Source organism: Heterocephalus glaber, unplaced genomic scaffold (assembly GCF_053883595.1).
Source record: "Heterocephalus glaber isolate CG9 unplaced genomic scaffold, H.glaber_assembly_v1.0 deba00001497, whole genome shotgun sequence".
NCBI lineage: Eukaryota > Metazoa > Chordata > Mammalia > Rodentia > Bathyergidae > Heterocephalus > Heterocephalus glaber.
In genome coordinates this window covers 71,821,221-71,840,956 of record NW_028258320.1, presented here as the reverse complement: position 1 = coordinate 71,840,956, position 19,736 = coordinate 71,821,221, and the positions used below count along the sequence as shown (strand labels likewise).

The 19,736-nt window shown below is 42.0% G+C and overlaps 1 protein-coding gene and 1 pseudogene across 2 annotated transcripts in view; both read right to left on the bottom strand.

Annotated features, from left to right (window-relative positions):
- Gpam (glycerol-3-phosphate acyltransferase, mitochondrial) overlaps positions 1–19,736 on the bottom strand; it is a 69,937-nt gene that overhangs the window by 45,302 nt on the left and 4,899 nt on the right. The gene's annotated exons all lie outside the window — the stretch shown is intronic.
- LOC147825749 (zinc finger CCHC-type and RNA-binding motif-containing protein 1 pseudogene) lies at positions 7,214–7,785 on the bottom strand (annotated as a pseudogene).

Sequence of the window (19,736 nt, the reverse complement as noted above, 5' to 3'; positions counted from 1 at the left end):
TTTTCATTCCTAAGTGCATTGATTTGAGTCTCTTCTTTCCTAAGGTTTTGTCTATTTTATTTATTCTTTTGAAGAACCAACTCTGATTCATTGTTTGTACTGGGTTTTTGGGTCTCGATTTCATTGATTTCTGCTCTAATCATTATAATTTGCTTCCTCGTAGTACCAGCTTTGGTAATAGATCATTCTTGTTTTGAGCTTGAGGTACATAGGTTATTTGGGCTCACTCTGTTTTTGTGATGAGGCATTCACAGCTTATAAACTTTGTCCCATAAGTTCTGGTATTTTGTACTGGCATTATCATTTAGTTTAGAAACTGTTTTATTTCTTCCTTGATTTTTGTCTGTAACTCATTATTCACTTAAGCTTGTATTGCTTTGGGCCAGGGATGTAGCTCAGTGGCACTGCACCTGCCTGCCTGGCAAGTGCAAGGTCCTAAATTCAATCCCTGGTAACAAAAATAAATAAATAAATAAATAAATAAATAAATAAATAAATAAATAAATAATAGAAGAGTGTATTGCTTAGTTTCCATGCATTTTCATAATTTCTGTGTTTTCTTTTGTCATTGATTTCTAGCTTTATTATGCTATGATCTGATAATATTCATGGTATAATTTTAATAATTTTTTTTACATTTATTTATGCTTTATTGGCTAATGCATGGTCTATTTCAGTGAAAGTTTCCATGTGCTGCTGAGAAGAACGTGTATTCTGTTGTTGGGTGGAATACTCTGTAGATATTTATTAAGCCGATTTGTTTGAAGGATCTTTTTCAACTGTGATATTTGTTGATTTTTTTGTCTAGTTTATTTGTCTGTTTGTGACCGTGGGGTATTGAGTTCCCCACCGTAACTGTGATTATGTCTATCTCGTCTTTTATGTCCAGTAATACTTGTTTCATGAAGTTGGTTATGTCACTGTGCGGTACATACATGTTAGCAATGTTTACTCTTGCTCTTGGATTTTTGCCTTAACCAATATATAGAGACATTGTTTACCTCTTTTCATCAGTTTTGGCTTGGAGTCCACTTTATTTTATTTTCTGTTGCTGATACCTATCCCTCTCCTACTTAACTTCTCACCTTACCTGATATAGTCACTCTAGTAGATTTTTTGTCCTTGTTAGCTTCACTGTATCTTTTTAGGATATATGTGAGAATTTTTTGGAATGCTGGTTTGGCGGTCATGAATTTCTTTAGATGCTCTTTATCATGAAAATATCTTATTTCTCTGTCAATTTTACAAGAGTTTTGCAGGATATATTGGCTTGGGTTGGAAATTGCTTTCCTTTAGGGCTTGAAACACTTCACTCCAAGCTCCTCTGGCCTTTAAAGTTGGAGTTAAGAAGTCAGATGTAATTATAATAGGTTTACCTTTCTTAGTGATTTGTTACTTTTCTCCCACTGCTTTTAAGAGTCTGTTCTTTTGTTGGACTTCTAGAATTTTGACTATGATATGTTATAGACAGGTTCTTTTCTGATCAGGAATACTTAGGGTTCTATATGCCTCACTTGGCTGTATTTTAAATTCTTTTTCCTTATTTGGAAAGCTTTCTGCAGTTATTTCAGTAAACAGTTTTTTATGTCATTTTTGCTGTCCTCTTATTTTTCACTAATTCCAACAAATCTTGGGTAGACTTCTTTATGTCTTCTAGGAACTGTTGGACCCATTTTTTCACACTTTGTTGTTTTTCAGGTGTCTCTCATTAATTGATCGCTGAAAACAGCCCGGTCGTTTAGTTCAGACACTCTTTCCTCAGGTTGGTCACTTCTGCTGCCTTTAATTTTTATAGAATTTTTCATCTCCTGAATTTCTTTCTGGAGACTATTTTTTCCAGTATCTGGAATGGAACTCAGAACCTTGTGCTTACCAGGCAGGCATGGCATCACTGATCTACATTCCTGGTCCTGGAGCCTTTTTATGGACTCTAATTTTTTCTATTCTGGTCATTTATGTTTTGCATCATTTTGTTTAGCTCTAATAGCTTTTTATTAATGTTTTCTATCTTCTGCTGAACATTTTGTTTATTTGGCCCATTATCTGTTTACTTATATCTTCTGTGAGCTTATCAAATGTCTTATTGATTCATTTTGTTTTCTCCCCTGGTATCATTTCAAATAACTCAGGTGAGTGACTTTTGGTTCCCTTTAGTGACCTTGGATCAGCTTTGAGGGAGTTGGGAGCTTGTGGAAGCATTTTTTTGACTTATCTTCTCGTGTTTCTACTTTTTTGTTTGGTTGTTTGTTTTTTGAGGCTTGAGGGTTGATTGTAGTGACTGGTTTGTTTCTACTTTGGAGACCTCTTCAGTTGCTCTCTACTTTTCAGTGTTTTCCTCTGGCCATGGCTAACTATTGGCCTTTCCTTTTGTCCCAGGATGTGACCATGTCCATTCACTTGAGATGAGAGGCTGCAGCATATTTGGCCCAGTACTGAGTTCTCCAGAATGGGCCACAGTATTGTTAATGACTCCAAGGAATCCAGATATCAGCATTCAAAGAGAACTAATGAATAGCAACAGTTACGTCATCTTGGCTACAGTAATAAAATCAGCATCAATTATAGCATCAAAGACAAACTGAATATTGACAAACCCTAAGGACTAGTAATATATCACCCTTTACCAAAGAAAAGAGATCTATAATTATGGTATGAACACTAAGACAAACCAAATATTGACCTACTAATGACCTATAGTAAACATCTACTAAATGGAACAATTTTGCCTCTACTAAAAATAGAAGAGAAATACCATAAAGTTAACTAGCTATCTAGAGATTCATAAAGCTTAGTAGTTATACTAGTAAAGGTAGAAGGGATGAGGAATTGGGAAATGAAAGAAAACAAAGTTTGAAAAATTAATGGGATATGAGAATGAGAAGATAAAATTGAGGTGAGGGTTGTATTGAAGACTAAAAGGAAATTAATAGCATTAGAGATCAGTTGCAGGAAAGAATGAGTAAGAAAAAAAAAGTACATAGAATAAAATATAGAAAGTTACAGAAAGATAAAAAGGAAGCAGAAAAATAGTTGGAAGAGGAAAAGGGGGAGAAAAACTAAAAAAGAAAGTAAGTCCAAAAAGGGAGGAAAAAAATCCAAACCCCTAAGACCCCAATGAAAGAAAGATTAAAAAATAATTAAAAATTGAAAAATTAAAAAATAAAAAAAGATTGACACAAAAATAATTCCTGTGTTTTTGAATGAGTGATTTCTTTCCAAGATGTACAGTCTTGGGATTCACCAATCATGATTCTCTCCACCTGTCTTTAGGGTCTATGGGTTTTGAGGGGTCCTTCCTATACCACAGGGCCCTCTGTCCATTCACCTCCGTACTGTGGATACCTTCCAAGCCTAAGAGTGTCATTGTTCCGGTTGGTAAATGGGAAACATGATTAGCCCTCTGGTCTTTGCTGGATGTAGATCATGGGGCAGGGGTTCAATCGGACAGTTAGATTTAACGTCAACAGTTACAGGGTCTGGTTACTCCCTTCTCTCCCCAGGTGCTGTCCTCATCCAGGATCGGGTTGTTTTGTTAGTCCCCACCTCTGCTGCCCCATGCCAAAGGGCAGCGAATTTGGGGTTAGTGGGTGGTCTTGCCCTTGCCTGGGGGAAGGTGCCAGTATCCTGTGCAGTCCTGCTTGCCCACGTTGGGTGAAGTGTTCCACAGATCTGGTGTGGGCCTGCCTGGTCGTGTCCTTGCTCACTTTGAGGGAAGGGCATGGGCCTGGTTTATCCTGTCAAGCGAGGGGCATCACAGGTCTTGTGTAGGCTTGCTTGCTTGTGTCAGGGGAGGGGCCATGCTCTTTTGAGCTTGAATCCTGGCAAATATTTTGTCCTAAAACATTCAAAACCCACATGAACCCTTAAGGATAGTTTTCTGGGAAGAGTGTCTCTGGATGGATTAGGATGGGCTACATCGTGGTACAGCAACAGATGTCTTAGAGTCTTATGGCAACAAAATTGATTTCTTGCAGGTACTACATGTTAATGGTATTATTACAAGGGCTTTGCTCACAGAGGTCACTGAGCAACCCAGGATGAAGGATGCAACACACTGACATGTGCCTCTATGATTGCCAAGACTTGGACAAGAGTGTGGTGAACTACGTACTTGCTCTTAATCCACTTCTTAGTCCACTTCTACTCACATTTCACTAGCTGAAGTAATCAGGTAAAGCAAGTAGATAAAGAAGTATAATTCCACCTTGTGTCCCAATCAGATAATTTAACATTTGTAAACAGCCCTAGTGACTCTCAGTACAACCCCAGTGACACTTCTGATGGGGCTGAGATAAAAAACAAAGGCCCTAATCTGGATTGAAGAGAGTTAGGAATTTCTAATAAACCTATCTACTCTATGCACCATAATGAAAGATTATCTTCATTATGCTCAGCATTGCATCTCTAAAATCATGTCATTTTGGAGAACTGTTAATCTTCTTTTCATTGAAAATCATTACAGATCTTGGAAGATGTTGTCTAAGATCATGGAGGGAGCTGAGATGCAGGCACTAAAGTGCCTTGTCTTCTGGAGCAGGAATCCCAACATGGACCAGAGGATCTAGTCTGCAACCAGCCTCCTCCAGAACTTCTCTGCTCTTATGTAACCAGATGCAAGGTTATTGGGTATTGATGCCTTGCCCAGCAGGTTCAAGTTCTGAGTGGAATGAGTAAGGCCTTTCCTTGACTTTCGCAACCCATACACTCCTGCATTTCCTTCCACCCACCTAGATATTTTTCTTGACATCTTTTGCTGGCTTAAGACCCTTCTTCATTTTTATCCTATACACCCTCCTTAGCTGACCAGGAAACCTAGAAGTCATTCTGGAATTCTTCCAATATCCAATGTGGCACTAAGCCCTGGAAATTTTACCTTCACATTGTTCAAACCTCTCAAAACCCACTTATCTGCCTCTTTACCTGCACTGTCCCAATCCAAACCACCCCCATCCTACCTGAGAGGCAGGAGCTCACTGACTACCCCTCCAGACATCCCCTACCAAACATCAGCTGGAACAAACGTTTGAAAATGCAACACAGACTTTGCCAAACACCCCAATCTCTCCTCCTGGTTGACTCCCCAGTTGAGGAAGATTCTTTCAATTGTTCCTTACAGCTTTCAGGACAAATACTAAAGTGCCTAGCACGTGCCTGCCTTTGCTCTTGCCAGTCTCCCCTCCTGTGTCTCCCTCTCTCTGTGCACCCTTCTTTGAGTTTAGCCACCCTAGCTTTCTTTCAGTTTCTCAAGTTAGTTCCACCCTTCCCTAGCACATGCTGCTTCCTCCACTTACAGTGGTCTCCCTCACCTCCCTTTTTGCCTCCAGTTCATACTTCCTAACACACTCAGTTCTCACACCTTCAAGAAAATGTTTATTGACCCTTCAGATTAAGTTGGCTCCTTCTCCTGTGCCTCTCTCCCATTGAACCAATCATAATTATAATACTTCATTGAATAATTCATCGTTTAGTACCTGCCTGTCCCTCTTACATGTCATTCTTGCCTTCTCCCATTCCCTTCACCACCATTCCTACCATGAAACAGTACCTTGCACAGACTATGTTCAGCAGCTATTTATCTAATATCTCACGGGATTAACTGCATAATACAGGAGGATATAGGTGGCTTTTACAACTGTCACCATGGCTGGACAAGGCCAACCCTAGGAATATTAACACTCAAGGAGGGACTGATAAACCATAGAGTTTGGGGAAAGTGCTCCACTGTGAAGTAGAAGCCCATGGTTGAGATCAAAGCGAAGCAGAGGCACAGACATCCTAATATACTCAAGGGAACTTGCAAATAGTTGAAAAGGAAAGTGAGACTGGTTGGAGACAGTCTTATTTTTACCTTTCTTCTCTTGGAATCAATCTTTGGAGAAAGAAAGAAAGAAAGAAAGAAAGAAAGAAAGAAAGAAAGAAAGAAAGAAAGAAAGAATATTTAACAAGAGAAGGAACAGAACTCCTTTGCATTTAGAGTGTTCTTTTTCTAATGAGTTCAAAGTAAACTGCTACCTCATTCATTGAATGTAATTGGGAGGAAGATAAATTTAAATTCATCTAAGGCTCATTTTTAGAATACTTCTAAAGAAATTTATTTTATTACTTTCTTTTTTATCTTTTTGAAATTTATTAACACTACTATTAAACCCCTTATTTTTTCAGTCCATATGAAGTTTTTGTTTTAAAGACTGAATTTATTTCAGAAGTACTTATAAACCAGTGAGACATGACTAAAGCATTTACAATAAAGTTTTCAAATCATTATAATACCTACCATTTTATGGGATAAAAATACCATTACCATTGTAGTGTTTGTTTGTCTTGTTTTTATTAAAATTAGTTCAAGTTTGATTATTATGAATCCCGATTTTAGTACGGGGAGAGTATCCCTTATCCCAAATACTTGGGACCAGCCATGTGCAGTGGCACCCTCCTAAGCCCAGTACTTCAGAGGCTGAAGGCGGAGTATCGCCTTAAGTTTGAGGCTAGCCTGGGCTACTATGTAGCGAGTTCAAGGCCAGCCTGAACCACATAGGAAGACCCTGTCTCATAACCAAACCAAATAAACAAAAAAGTTGGTACCAGAAGTATTTGGAGTATGTACATATACAGAATGTCATAACTGTGTAAACTCAGTCTAAGCATGAGTTTCACTCACGCTTAATAAATGCCTTCCATACATAACCTGAAGGCTTAGTTTTCATAATGTTGCCCATGAATCATAGTTGCACGGTGTGGAATTTTCTACTTGAGCATTCTGGGGTTTTGGATTAGAGACATTAAAATGTCATAGTATGCCAAGGCAAGGTAGAGATACGATCTTTTTTCTGTATGGGGAATTGAACCCAAGGCCTTCACACTGAGCTATATCCTCAGTGTAACTTTTTAAATTATCTTTTATTTTCAGGCAGGGTCTGGCTAACTAGCTAAGTTGCCCAGGCTGGGCTTGAACCTGCAGTCCTCCTGCCTCAGCCTCTCAGAGTGCTGGGATTACAGGAGTATGTCACTGTACCTAGCTCGAAACATGATAATTTAAAACATTATTTTTCATCTCTAAGCTCTGTTTTATGGTAAAAAATACTATTTGGTCCTGAGTGTTCTTTTATGCAAATAATTTGTGCTGCAGATGGTTTTTAGTTTCCTGACATCTACATTACACAACTCTAATCACTGAATTCTTCCTCATCACTGAAGTCTGTGCTCTTCTTTATCCTCAGGGGCCTCCTGCGCGGGGTTTCCATTGGTTCTGTTCTTCAGTCTTGGCTTGCTGTGATGCGATGGCTTGACTGAGACTGTTGAGAGCCGGCTCGTCACCTTCCTCTTCACTTTCTGCTACGTCCTCAAATTCTTCCAGTTCGGCAATTTTCTTTTTCTTCTTTATTTCTTTCTTCTTTGGAGGTTCACGTTCTCAGAGCATTTTTTATCGGACAGACATAACTTAAGTGTCTGCTTTCCCCACATTATTAACACTTCGATTTATCAAAGTAGTTTGGCCTTCGGATGAATTCAGCTGCTCTCCCGTTGCCAATACCAACGCTTGCTTTTATCGCTCTACCAATCAACTGTTTGTTATTTATGGCTCTGGTGCAGTTTGGTGCAGAGTCTTTATCCAAAAAATAATATAAATACAACCCTTTTACTCTTCTTCATATCTTTGCCTTTCATTATAGTAACCTCAATTTTGCCATACTTGGAAAATAACCGGCGTAAGTCGCTGTTTGTCAGGGAGAAGGGCAAGTTGGACACATGCGCTGTGCTCTTACTTGGAGCCAAGCCACCACTCATTTCTGCGAACCGTGCGTGAATTGATCCAAGTACAGATTTTTGAGGTAAATCGCGGGTGAGGCTTGCATCTGGGGGTGGGGAAGAGACGATCGCAAACAGCAAAATCCGGCCCTAAGTCCTGCCAATTCACGAAGTAAAGGAAAAACTGAGGTTGGGTGACCAAGGCAAGCTATTTAGAAAACAGCAAGAACCCCACTCATAGGTCGCTGTGATAAATTTCTTGTTAGAGGCCACAGCTTTTAGACATCATGGGGAGAAGTAGGCTGCAGGCAAAGGCTGACGTCCTTCAGGGAGGCGCCCCGGCGAAGTGGGGGTCCCACCCTGAGTTTTCCTCGCCCCTCGCAGCGGCCTGGGCATCACGCGCCCGGGAGGGGCAGCAGAGGGGCCCCGCGCGGCTCCCTTCTGTCCAGCCGCACTGCCTGGAACCTTATTTCACTACTTTCAAGGACATACGAAAGCTCAAATATTTTCTTTTGGAAAATGCATTTGGACTATCTTAACATAGTCTGTGTAAATGTCTTCAGTTTTTAACTCAGAAATTTCCCAAAAGAACAGGTTTCCAAAGTAAAAAATTAGTCGTCAGTCCAGTTTCTAGTTAAGTTGTCTGATATAAAATAAAATCTGAATATGAAGTCAAAACACAGTTGACTGCGGTTAACCAGATCTATTCTAGCTGGTAGTCAGCATCATATTACAAAGAAATCTGGAGTAAAAATAAAGAACAAAATAAAAGATGAATGGTAGGAAATAGTGACATCGATCATTCTCAAAGAGAAAGGGGATCAACAGATGGAGGGAGGTGGGAGGGAAGGGATGAGGGACGTAAAAAGGGAATTGCGATGTGTTATGTACATGTACCAGCTTCACACAAGGAACGTAAATAGTGCTATGTACTACACACATGTACAATCAACTTGATAAAGATGATCTCCAACACGAAAACGGTTAGAGAACAAGTTTTCCATAACTCAGGAATCAGGTGCATCTTGTTGGTTGGATGGATCATGGAGCCCAGCCCTTCACTCAGTAGGGGTCACTTACACTTCAACTCCTTTCCTCCTGGACTTCCTCTAGCTTATGAGATCACAACACAGTAAGTAACAGTATCAAAGATTCTTTGCCTAGGACCAGGGATTTAGCTCAGTGGTTCCGCCGCCTGCCTTGCAAGAGTAGGGTCCGGAGTTGAGTTCAATCCCAGGTACCAAAAACAAACAAACAAACAAACAAACAAAAACATACTTTGCCCAGAAGCTCTAAGTTCTGGGCCAGTTTCCCTACATCCTCCTCCCCATAAATCATTGAATACATGTAAATTACACTTGAATTGTAGAATTCTTAGTAACCACTTTAAGCAATGGATGGGGTAAGTAAATTATAATATTGGTAATATTGGTTTTTTCTAGGTTATTTATAAGTGATATTCTTAGAGAATAGTCCATCTAAATCTCTGGGTCACTTGCTCATTAACTATTAAATAAATATAATCTAGATAAAGAATGAATTACATCTAAAGCCTCATCAATTGATCAAATCCTGGAATGAATGAAATTTTAACCTCCCAGAGATAAGGTTTCATTGACTTTCAGCTCTGGACTGGTGTGATATGCCTTATGTACATAAGGTGAGTTTTTAAATAGTGATGTAGTTACAAAAATCAAATTACCTAGTGGGTTCTCTTAGCCAAATTCTACTTAAGCAAGCAATCAATTGGCACTGGTAAATTCCATGTGAACTGGTAAATTTTTCCTATTCACAAACCAGGGCTGCATGTATAGGAACTCTATTATTAATCAGGCATATGCTTCAACATTACAGCATGTCCATTGTCCAGGCACTTCCAAAAGGGTAATTATTCTAAACCACTAATTACAGCTCAATAAACTCAGCTCAATATATTACAGCTCAAAATACATTATCCATAATTGCGAAGGGTCTTGGAATGTTGAATGTAAACTCAATTTATGGTTTTTATCTCTCTGTGCCTCATTTTCCTCACCTATAAAACAAAGCTAATAGTAGTACCTATTCTCTGGCATTACAGTGATTAGAAGTTAAGATCAATAAGGCGCTGAGACAGTGCCTGGCCAGTAGTGGTTACCCTGTCATGCTGGCAGTTGGCTAAGAGTTCTTAGGAAAATGTCTAGTACTCTCGAAGGAGGGTTTTCTTCATCCAGGTATCATCCATTTGCTTTCACAGACCATAATTGAAAGGGCCAATGGTTTGGAACCATAGGCTTCTCCAGCTTCAACCCCAGCACATTTTCCTTTTCTGGTTATAAACTTAACTTGTATAACCTTTTTCTCCAATGATGGTACTATTGACTAAATCAGTAATGCCCAGAAAGCAGTAGTTCCTAATATTTTGGCATCGAAGAATCTGATCTGATGAAATCACAGATTTTTCCCAGAAATAATGTATGCATATAAATGTAATAGGTATGCATATAAAAAAGGTTCCCTTTGAGCTGGTTCATAATCCCTTCCAAGGTCGCTCATGGAGCCTAGCTTAAGAATCTGTCTTTGTACTGTGGCCCTTATAGAAAACAGTATGGAGAGTCCTAAAAAAATAATAATAATTAAAACAGAACTACCGTATGACCCAGCAATCTCACTTCTATGTGAACAGCCAAGGGAAACAAAATCGGTCTGTTGAAGAGACATTTGCAGCCCTTTGTTCATTGTAGCATTATTCACAATAGCCAAAGCATAGATCTGACCAAGTGCCCACCGATGGATGCAAGGGAAGAGAAAACATGCACACGATGGAGTACCATTCAGCCTTTTATTTATTTATTTCTTATTTATTTATTTATTGGTGCAAGGAATCAAACTCAGGGACTCACACCTGCCAGGCAGGCGCTATACCACTGAGCTACATGCCGAGCCCCTATTCAGCCTTTTACAAGTGGGCCAGCCTATCATTTGTGATGACACAGAGGAACCAAAGTTTGTACTATGCTAAGTGAGATGACCAGGCACTGAAATACAGATACCCTGTAATATCATATGAAATTATTAAATGTTGAGCTCACAGAAACAGCGTAAACAGTGGTAAACAAGGGCCGGGGGAGGTGGCAAGCAATGGACATACAGTGGTTAAAGGGTACAAAGTTCTGGTTAGGTAGGAAGATTATGTTCTGGAGATATATTGTATGGACAGCATGGTTCTTCTTTAGTTGAGAATAATATATTACATACTTGAAAAGCACTAAGAGAATAGATTTTAAATATTCTCACCAGAAAGTGCTAAGTATATGAGGTAAAGGTTGTGTTATCTCGATTTAATCATTCCACAATGTTTGCCTAAATGAAGGTATCATATTGTACATTGTATATGTATATCTATCTATAGACAATTTTGTAAATTAAAAAAGAAATAATTGAAAGCTTGACTTTGAAGATGGCCACATTTCAATCTTGTTCTTTCCACAATATCTAAAGCAAGAGGAGACAAAAACATGTATTTGCACATTGTAAGGAAAGTATTAAACCCAACTGTCCCCTCCTAGGTGTCTTCATGGAAGAGTTAAATGCATCATATTACAGTGACACATGAGACCCATGTTTATAGTAGCACAACTCATAGTAGCTAAATCCTGGAAGTAGCCTATATGTCCATCAACAGATGAATATATGAAGAAAATTTTGGTGTATATACCCAATGGAGTACTAGTCGGTCATAAAGAAGGATAAATTTGAGTCATTTGTAGGAAAATTGTCCAAACTTGAGACCATAGTGTTAAGTGAAATAAATCAGACACACAAGCTAAAATATTGCATGGTTTCTCTTATGAGACACCCAAAGCATAACTAAATTAAAAGCCAAAATTAAAGATAGATACTAGGAAACAGGAAGGCAGATCTTTTGCAAAAGGAAAGGGAACCAAGGGATAAAGGGAGTGGGGATGGAGGGGGAGGACAAAGGGATGAAAAACAGAATTAAGATGTGTTTTGTATATGCACCAATTCCCCATGATGAATATAATTATTATGTACTGCAAACATGTACTAATAAAAATAGAAACTTAAAAATGTAAAAATATTAGTACTACCCTTGAGCTAAGTAGGTCCATGATTTTGTGTGTGTGATGCTGGGGATTGAACCCAGGCCTCGCACGTGCTAGGCGAGTGCTCCACACTCAGCTATGTCCCGGTTCTCCTCACGCTGTAGTTTGATTACAGCTTGTTTCCCTGGACCCATGCAGGGCCTGTGTCCTGCAAAGTCCCAGGTCCATAGTGTTAAGAGGGCACAAGATCAATCCAACTATGGGGTCTAGAGGTGGGGCCTCTGGCAAGTGACAAGGGTAAAATAAGGTCACTGGTGTGGCCTCACCATTATTAGATGCTGGTGGCTTTACAAGAGAGGGGTAGAGAGCACACAGGAACACACACATGTCCATGTCTCTTGCCAGGTCCACCCTGTGCACCTCAGGACTCTGCCAGGAAGAAGACCTTCACCACATGGCTTTGCAGGTCGAGAACTGAAGGCTAAATACAAACCTTCTTTCTTTATAAAGTTAGGCTGCCTTAGGTATTTCATTAGAGTAACAAAAAGCGTACTAATGTGTACTTCCAATCAAGAGTTTTGGAGCCAGGCATGGTGGCACGCACCTGTAATCCCAGTGCCTGAGAGGCTGAACCAGGAAGATGGTGAGTTTGAGGCCAGCCTGGGCAACTCGCTTCAAGCTGATATAGAGTTCAAGACCCTCTTTTAAAAGGGAGTGTGATGGGGTTAAGGGGAATGAGGATGATGAAGGGGGAAGAAGTAAAAGAGAAAAACAAAAAGAAGGAGTCATCCAAAATGGATAAAGGTGTGCAAACCAAAGGTCTACGTTTACTTCTAAGTGAGCCAAGGCATACTACTGGCCATGATTAGCAATTCTGGAGGCAGTTTGAGTAACTGATGATATCTAAGGTATTCTTTCAAACCTCACAAAGGCAAAATATTATCACTAAGGCTCTTCACGCCTGTTCAATGGGTCAGACATAAAAGAAATGTTAATTATGGGAACTGAGCTATGAATTCTGAATGACCCCAGGGACAAAATGGTTATCGGGCAGTCTTGTGTTACTGGAAATTTATTAGAGGTTTTAAGATTACCTTAACTGATTGTCACCTTAAGTGCTCTACCTGGAGAAGCATTAAAAGCTCCTGATAAGAAATGATTTCAAAGAGGTAATGCACTGGCCAGAAGACCTGCTGAGTGAATTAGGGGCATGTGAGGAGAGCAGCCCCATAAGGTGACAGAGTCCAACACTCAGTACAACCAAAAGCTGCAACTTTGACCAGGCTTCATGAGGGCCTGTGCTCATTCCTGTGTCCAAGGGTGACCAACACAGGAAGACTAGCACTACTAGCAGCAGAGATCTTAGAATGAAGCCAAGGATCCGTTTCATACCGCCCCATGGTGGTCTCCAACTGCCCCTAACTCTGAGTTGCACATTCTGTCTGACTTTAACCCCTGCCTCCCTTTCCTCTGCCCTCCTCCACCATTCTCCCTGCCCTTGCTGTCTTAGTCCCCAAGGCCATCTTGCTGCTCCAGGCCCAACCCAACTTCATAGTACCTCAAAGCTTCTTCATTTATTCTCCCTCCTGCCAAGAACATTCCTTCCCTAGATATTTGTATGACTGATTCATTCTTATTTTTATCTCTTAGCCCTATTAGCAACTTTCTGTCCACTGCCTTGTCACTTTCTTCTATATCATTCTATTTTATTTATAGCACTTAGCAAGCACTCTCTGAAAATAACCTGTTGATTTCCCTTCCTGATCATTATCTATCTTCCCCATTAGAACGGAAGCCCGGGAAGAACAGGAACTTTCTGTCATCATCAGTGCTACAGAACCCCAGGCCAAACCCAGAGAACACACTGGCTACATATGCACAGGAAAAAGGAACAGATAATCAGCATCAAACCTACCATTCATTATCTACTTTGTGCCCAGCACAGGGCTGTGGGTTCTCATGAATACTGTTGCATTGAATTCTCATAGTAACCCTCTAGAGTAGGTTTTTCTCTATTATCCCCCGGTCCAGATTAGGTTTCATAGAGAGGTTTTGCTACTTTCCCAATGTCACAACTAGCAAGAGTCCCAGACCTTGTTTGAACCCAGGCATGTTTGATGCCAACATTCCTACTCTAAGTCAGGAATCAGCATATTTCCTCTGAAAAGGGCCAGATAGTAAGTATTGTGGCTTTGCAGGCCATATGGTCTCTGTTACAAATACTCACTCTTCTTCTAGTGTGAAAGAAGCCATAGACAATAAGTTAGACAAGCAAATTGATGGGATTGTGTGCCGATAAAACTTTATCAAGCAGGTGGGAGACAGGGTTTGGTTCAGGGACCACCGCTGGCCAGTCCTTCAGCTCCTCATTATATGCAAGCTATCCTACGAAAGGGTTCATTCAAACCACGGAAGAGCTCAGCTCAAGAAAGCATTATGTGTGTTCTGTGCCTGGTGAACCCCCTTTGAATAAGGAAGATAGCAGATAGTGGACAGATTGTTAAATTAAAAAGACAAAATAAGAGATACCATTGTGATGGAAATCAGGACTCTTGATTATTCAGCAACTGTTTGGCTGAATTATAACCATCACTTACAACTACAATGAAATTTAAATCAAATAACTTACTCTGTTTTAACCAAGGCTCCAGTCACAGGATGCTCACACAGGATTTCACATGCTGACACCCTAATAAGCTGGCAGAAATGTCCATCCCGAGCAGGCCCAAAAGAGCCACTATTGAAGGAAAAAGTTCAGAGTCACTTTGTTAAAGCTCAGCCTCTTTCAGCCACTGAGCCTGAACACTTGTCTTTCCATCTCCAGATGGAAACTGGGAGCTACTGGCCAGAGGGACTGGCAAACACAGGTTACTGGTGCAAGCCAGCCCTGAGAGGTCTCTTGCAGCCTCATTGTTTAATAATTCAGAGTGGCTTTTGAGAGCAAATGTCAGCCTTAAAGTCTTAAAGCAAAAGACCAGCTCTGGAGTCCCTTAGGCCTGGGCTGGGAGTCAAGGGTGGAACAGTAGGGAGGTTGAGGACCAGGGGTCACAAGAGGTGCTGCTGTCTGCTGTACTTGGCTGCGTGTAGACTGGAGCCTTGAAGGGTCGGGCCTCCTCTGGGCACTCTGCTCTGAGAGACAGGACTGTGTGTGTGTGTGTGTGTGTGTGTGTGTGTGTGATGTATTGTGTGGTGTGTGTGTGTGTGTGTGATGTATTGTGTGGTGTGTGTGTGTGTGCATGTGATGTGTATATGGTGTGTGTGGAGTCGTGCATGCGTTCACAGTATATACTACACTCAGTTTCCTCTTCCTAGTCCACTTAGCTAACATAGAAAATCAGAAACTCCCTTCCCTGGGGTAGCTTCGTAATCAGAAAGACATCAGAGAAAAATCTCCATTTCTCTCTTACCCCGAAGAAAGAGTCCCACTAGAGACTCAAGATTCCCTCTGCAAACTCACATGGTTCTTAACCCTAATTTCTTCAACTCTTGGGCAGTTTTCTAACCATGGGCTTTAGGTGTTTGAGCCAGAAATTGGTCCCAGCAGGGCAGAGCCAGAATCTGGCGGTGACTCTAGAGATGGAGCACCCATCACTGCTCCACCACTGAGGACCCCTGAGGCCACGGGGTCCCCTCCCACTGTTTGCTGCCAGTCCTGTTCTTTATCAGTAAAGGAAGGCGTGCACTTCATACCTTTTCATCCACCCAGATTCTCCCTCTTGGCTATCTGCTTGACATGCTAACTTTTTATTATCGATAGTTACTAATTAGGAGGATACCTGTTAGTAATACTGGATTTCTTTTAAGCACTTAGTATCTAAAGGACTGTGGCGTCTACCATGTCCTTTCCACATGTTGTCTTATTTAATTTTCACACCTGCTCCGCCAGGGAAGGGGCCTTATGACCGCAGACTTCTCAGATAATGAGGGACAGCTGAGGCTTGGGAAGGAGCCACGAGTTTCCCAGGTCACCCAGGGAGTGGTCAACAGAGCTGGAATTTGAGCCAGGGCCTGTTTTTTCAAGAACTCTGTTCTTCACATTCCCTACAGCCCCTGGTCAGGTTCTGACCAGAGAGGAAAACGTGGTTCAAACCACCTCGCCCTGAGCTCCCTGTCCTCCTCATGATGCCTCCCCCATGCCAGGCTACAAAATACCAAGGTGCCTTTCACGGAGGAGCTGGTGTGGCAGCTGCTGCAGGACCCAAGACATGGCCTTTGCCCTGGGACACTTCGAACCCAGGGAGGTGAAAGGCTCCCAAGCAGGAAGAAGCCTGCTGATAACCACAGAGCGGGAGACTCCCCCTTGCCTTTGGTCATGTTTCTCAGACAAAAGACACAAACACACCTGCAAATCTCTGGTTCCTGGAGACCCTCTTTCTTTGATAAAGACAAGCAGCATCTGGCGATGCAAGCAACCTGGGGCTTATGGGGGGGGTCTCCCCAAAACAAATGGCAGGGCATCCTTAAGAAGATAAATCAGCGCTGGCCTGGGGGTGGGGGGAAAGGCAGCTTGGTAGAGATAGCAGAGCAAGGCTGGCAGATGACAGGTTTTCATAGACAACACCTCCTCGGAGGTGGGGGAGAGAAAAGCATTTTAGAATCTCTAGTGATTCTCGATCTTGTTGCTTTTCTATACAGTGAGCACCAGGTCTTATCAATGATATATAAAGCTGATGCTTTACAGATGAGAAGACTGAGGTTCCATGGCTGGTTAAGAATCCAAAAAGAGTCTTCCTGTTTAGCACTCAGCCCCATGACTGTGCAGACAGCACCCTCAATTAACTCAGATTTCCACCACAAGCGTGGTACCTTCTCAAGAGAAATATATGTGCATATCTGCTGCAAAGCCTAAGTCAATGTACAGGATATAGTAGAAGCTCAATAAAATAGCACATTTTAATAATTTTTAATGTGGTTTCTCAAATTGAAGCAGATATCATCTTATTGTGCAGTTCTTGACTAAGGGATGATTTTTATTCCAGCCCAGGGGACATTTGGAAATGTCTAGAGATCTTTTGGGTTGCCACAAATGAGGGGGTGAGTCCTACTGGCATTCATCTTATTGTTAAGCAAAATAAGGAATTAAGGTCCATGGTGGCATGGTGTAGAGATTCTGATCTAATCCAGTACATTCTGCAGATGAGGAAACTGAGACATGAGACAAAGGGGCTTGAGCTGGGCTGCGTTGCTGGCTGATGGCAAAGCCTTGATGAGAAAGGTTCCCTGAAAGCTGCTGCAATGTGCTTGCCATGACCTCAAGGCAGCCAGAGGGCTGCCTGCTATAAGACAGATGCACTCAGTGGACAAAGATCGTGCTGCTGTAGGAGCCCAGGCAAGTTACATAAACATAACTGCTCCACACATGCTGCTCTCCAGTCCAAAGCAGCCTCTGAATAAGCCAGCAGCCCAGGTTCCAGAGGATCAGGACTCAAAACTCCGAACAGGGAATGCTCCCCTAGAGGCGGTTGCTGCTTATAAGCTTCACTTCCCCACTCCTTCCTCTTCTCATAGTTGGTTACAAACCACACACAATAATCAAGTCAAAGAAAGTTTTAGTAACTAGTCAAGTTAAAAATATTAACACTTATGGGTCACATTAGAGCAAGGTAGAAACTGATTCTCTTTAAAATGTACTGGTTGTTTGCTTTCTCATTATCACCAATGACCATTTTTGGCCTAATCTGTCCCGGGAGATATGTTGGGTCTCAAGGAAGGGAAGGGTAGGGGGAGAAGACAGTGTCTACCAGGATCACACACAAGTCACATCTTTGACCTCAAGAAGCTTTGAGTCTAAGCATGAGCTTTTCCTCTGTAGCTATTGTCGTGGAGCAAAGTCAACATTGCAAACATGGCTAAAACAAATGCTTCCTTACAGACAAATATCTACGCTTAGCAAGACTTAACTTATTTGAAACAGTTTCAAATAGAGAATTATCCAACTAAAGCCATGAACTTGGACTTTACCATTAGACTATTGGGATTTGGCTTGTCTAGAGGACATTTTCCTCTTACCCATCAAGCATCTCAGGGGACCCCCAATACCCTGGACCCTATCTAAAATGTCAGGACTGCCAGATGTATTTTAAGACTTCATATAACCACAGCAGATCCTGTGGCTCAGATTCCCCACTATCAGCAGCCAGGTAAAGAGCCCCATATTTTGACTACCCCAAGACAGGGTATAGGTATCTTTTACAGCAGTCGCTAAGCTGCGGCTCATGGGAAACAAGTGACCTGGGTTAACGCAACTCTGAAGATCAACTTTTATCCTGAGATATCTATGAAAAATTAAACATCCTGATAACACTGACTCCTCATGGGTCCTATTTCCTCTGCAACTGCTTTTTGAGGTGGTTAATTCCCTCTTGGATTTTCATGAGTTTGGCCCAGAAAGCAGATACTTGACGCATTAAACATACAGGAGCCTGAGATACCAAGAGAGCAATAGATTCTATTTAAGAATTTGGCTGCCACAACTAGCTAAGTATCCTAGGGAAGTGAGTGGAATTTGAATCTATCACCCCTGCCACTCTGCTACAGAGTGCAACTTCAGAAATTATGAAAAACATCCAGGGCTCAGCGTGGGTTTAGGCATGGATGTTAGCCTCAGTGACAAGTGGGCTTTTGGGCACGATTTTCCAGACTCTGAGCTTTCACAGTGTAGTCAACAAAGGGAGGGTCACTGTCTAATTCTGTTCCAATATTAAACCAAACAAAAAACTTCAATTGACAAACATTATCACGTAATTAAAGAAATAATGCTTTATCAACCAAACAAACAGGAAGGATAGGCTCTCAGAGCAAAAAGAAAGCCCCTCGAGCTGTATTAAACACTTAGAGCTTTATCTTTAGGTCATACGTCACCCCAGCCTGTAAAAAGCATTGTAGACCAGCACCCACCTCCGGTTGGGCCCATGCTGGCATGAGTGTAAGGAATCAGTGGCTGGAACGACGAGGTGCTCCAGGACAAGGGTGAGGGATAGAGCCAGGGGGCTGGGGCGCCCTGTGAATATACTGTCCCTCTCCACAGTCACACTTTCTGCTCTGCGATCTTACACTCAATATCCTGCTTAATTACCCATCCCTTCTATGGGTTGTGAGTTCCTTGAGGGTTTTGCTGGGCATCACAGACTATTTAGGAGTGGGGCAGGGAAGGTGGTGTGGGAAGGTGGTTTAGCAAGGTGCTACTGAAGGAGGGTGCTGAGCCCCAGGGACACACGGTGCTGCTCCACAGAGCCATGTGATCTAAGCATGCTGTTCTGCCTGGTGTGGGCTACCCCAGCCCACCCAGCAGGCTCACTCCGAGCAGCATCCACAAGGTAATTAAATGGACCCCAGGGGGAGCTCACTGGGGTCAAGGCTGTCACAGCCCTGACAAGGTGCCTGGGGACCTCTGAGCTGATCGGGAAAGCTCAGCTCCTCTTCTGTGGTCCCTGAAGAGGCTGGCGGGGGGGGGGGGGCAGTAGTTCTGCTGCTGCCTGGTCTCATTGTTTTCCATTGCCAAATCTTAGAAGAGCTCTCAATAGCAAGGTTTCCCATTTTCCCAGGCCCTTGTTCTTCATAGCCACTTTTTGGAATTAATTCAACAAACAAACAAACCCAGACACTGTTCCCAGCACCCCTCAGGGTTAAGTTCCACAGCAATAGGCCCTTCCTTGCAGAGAAAGGGTCTTGCTTTTCGAGACTGTGTTTTTTGGGCCAACCTGGTTTCTGACAGGATCTCGAAGCCCATTCCATAGTCACATTTTCCCCCAGGCCCCCAGGAGGCCAAGTGCAAACCTTCCTAAGCCTGTGCACTCAGGAGAGGAGGAGGCTGGAGGGGAGAGGGTGCTGCTGCTGCTGCAGAGCCAGGCAATGGGGTGTATTCATTAGCGCCTCAAATCTCCAATGCTGAGATTTTAGCACTTGGAGAACTGGACTCCATCAATGGGCTTAGCAAGGCTGCAG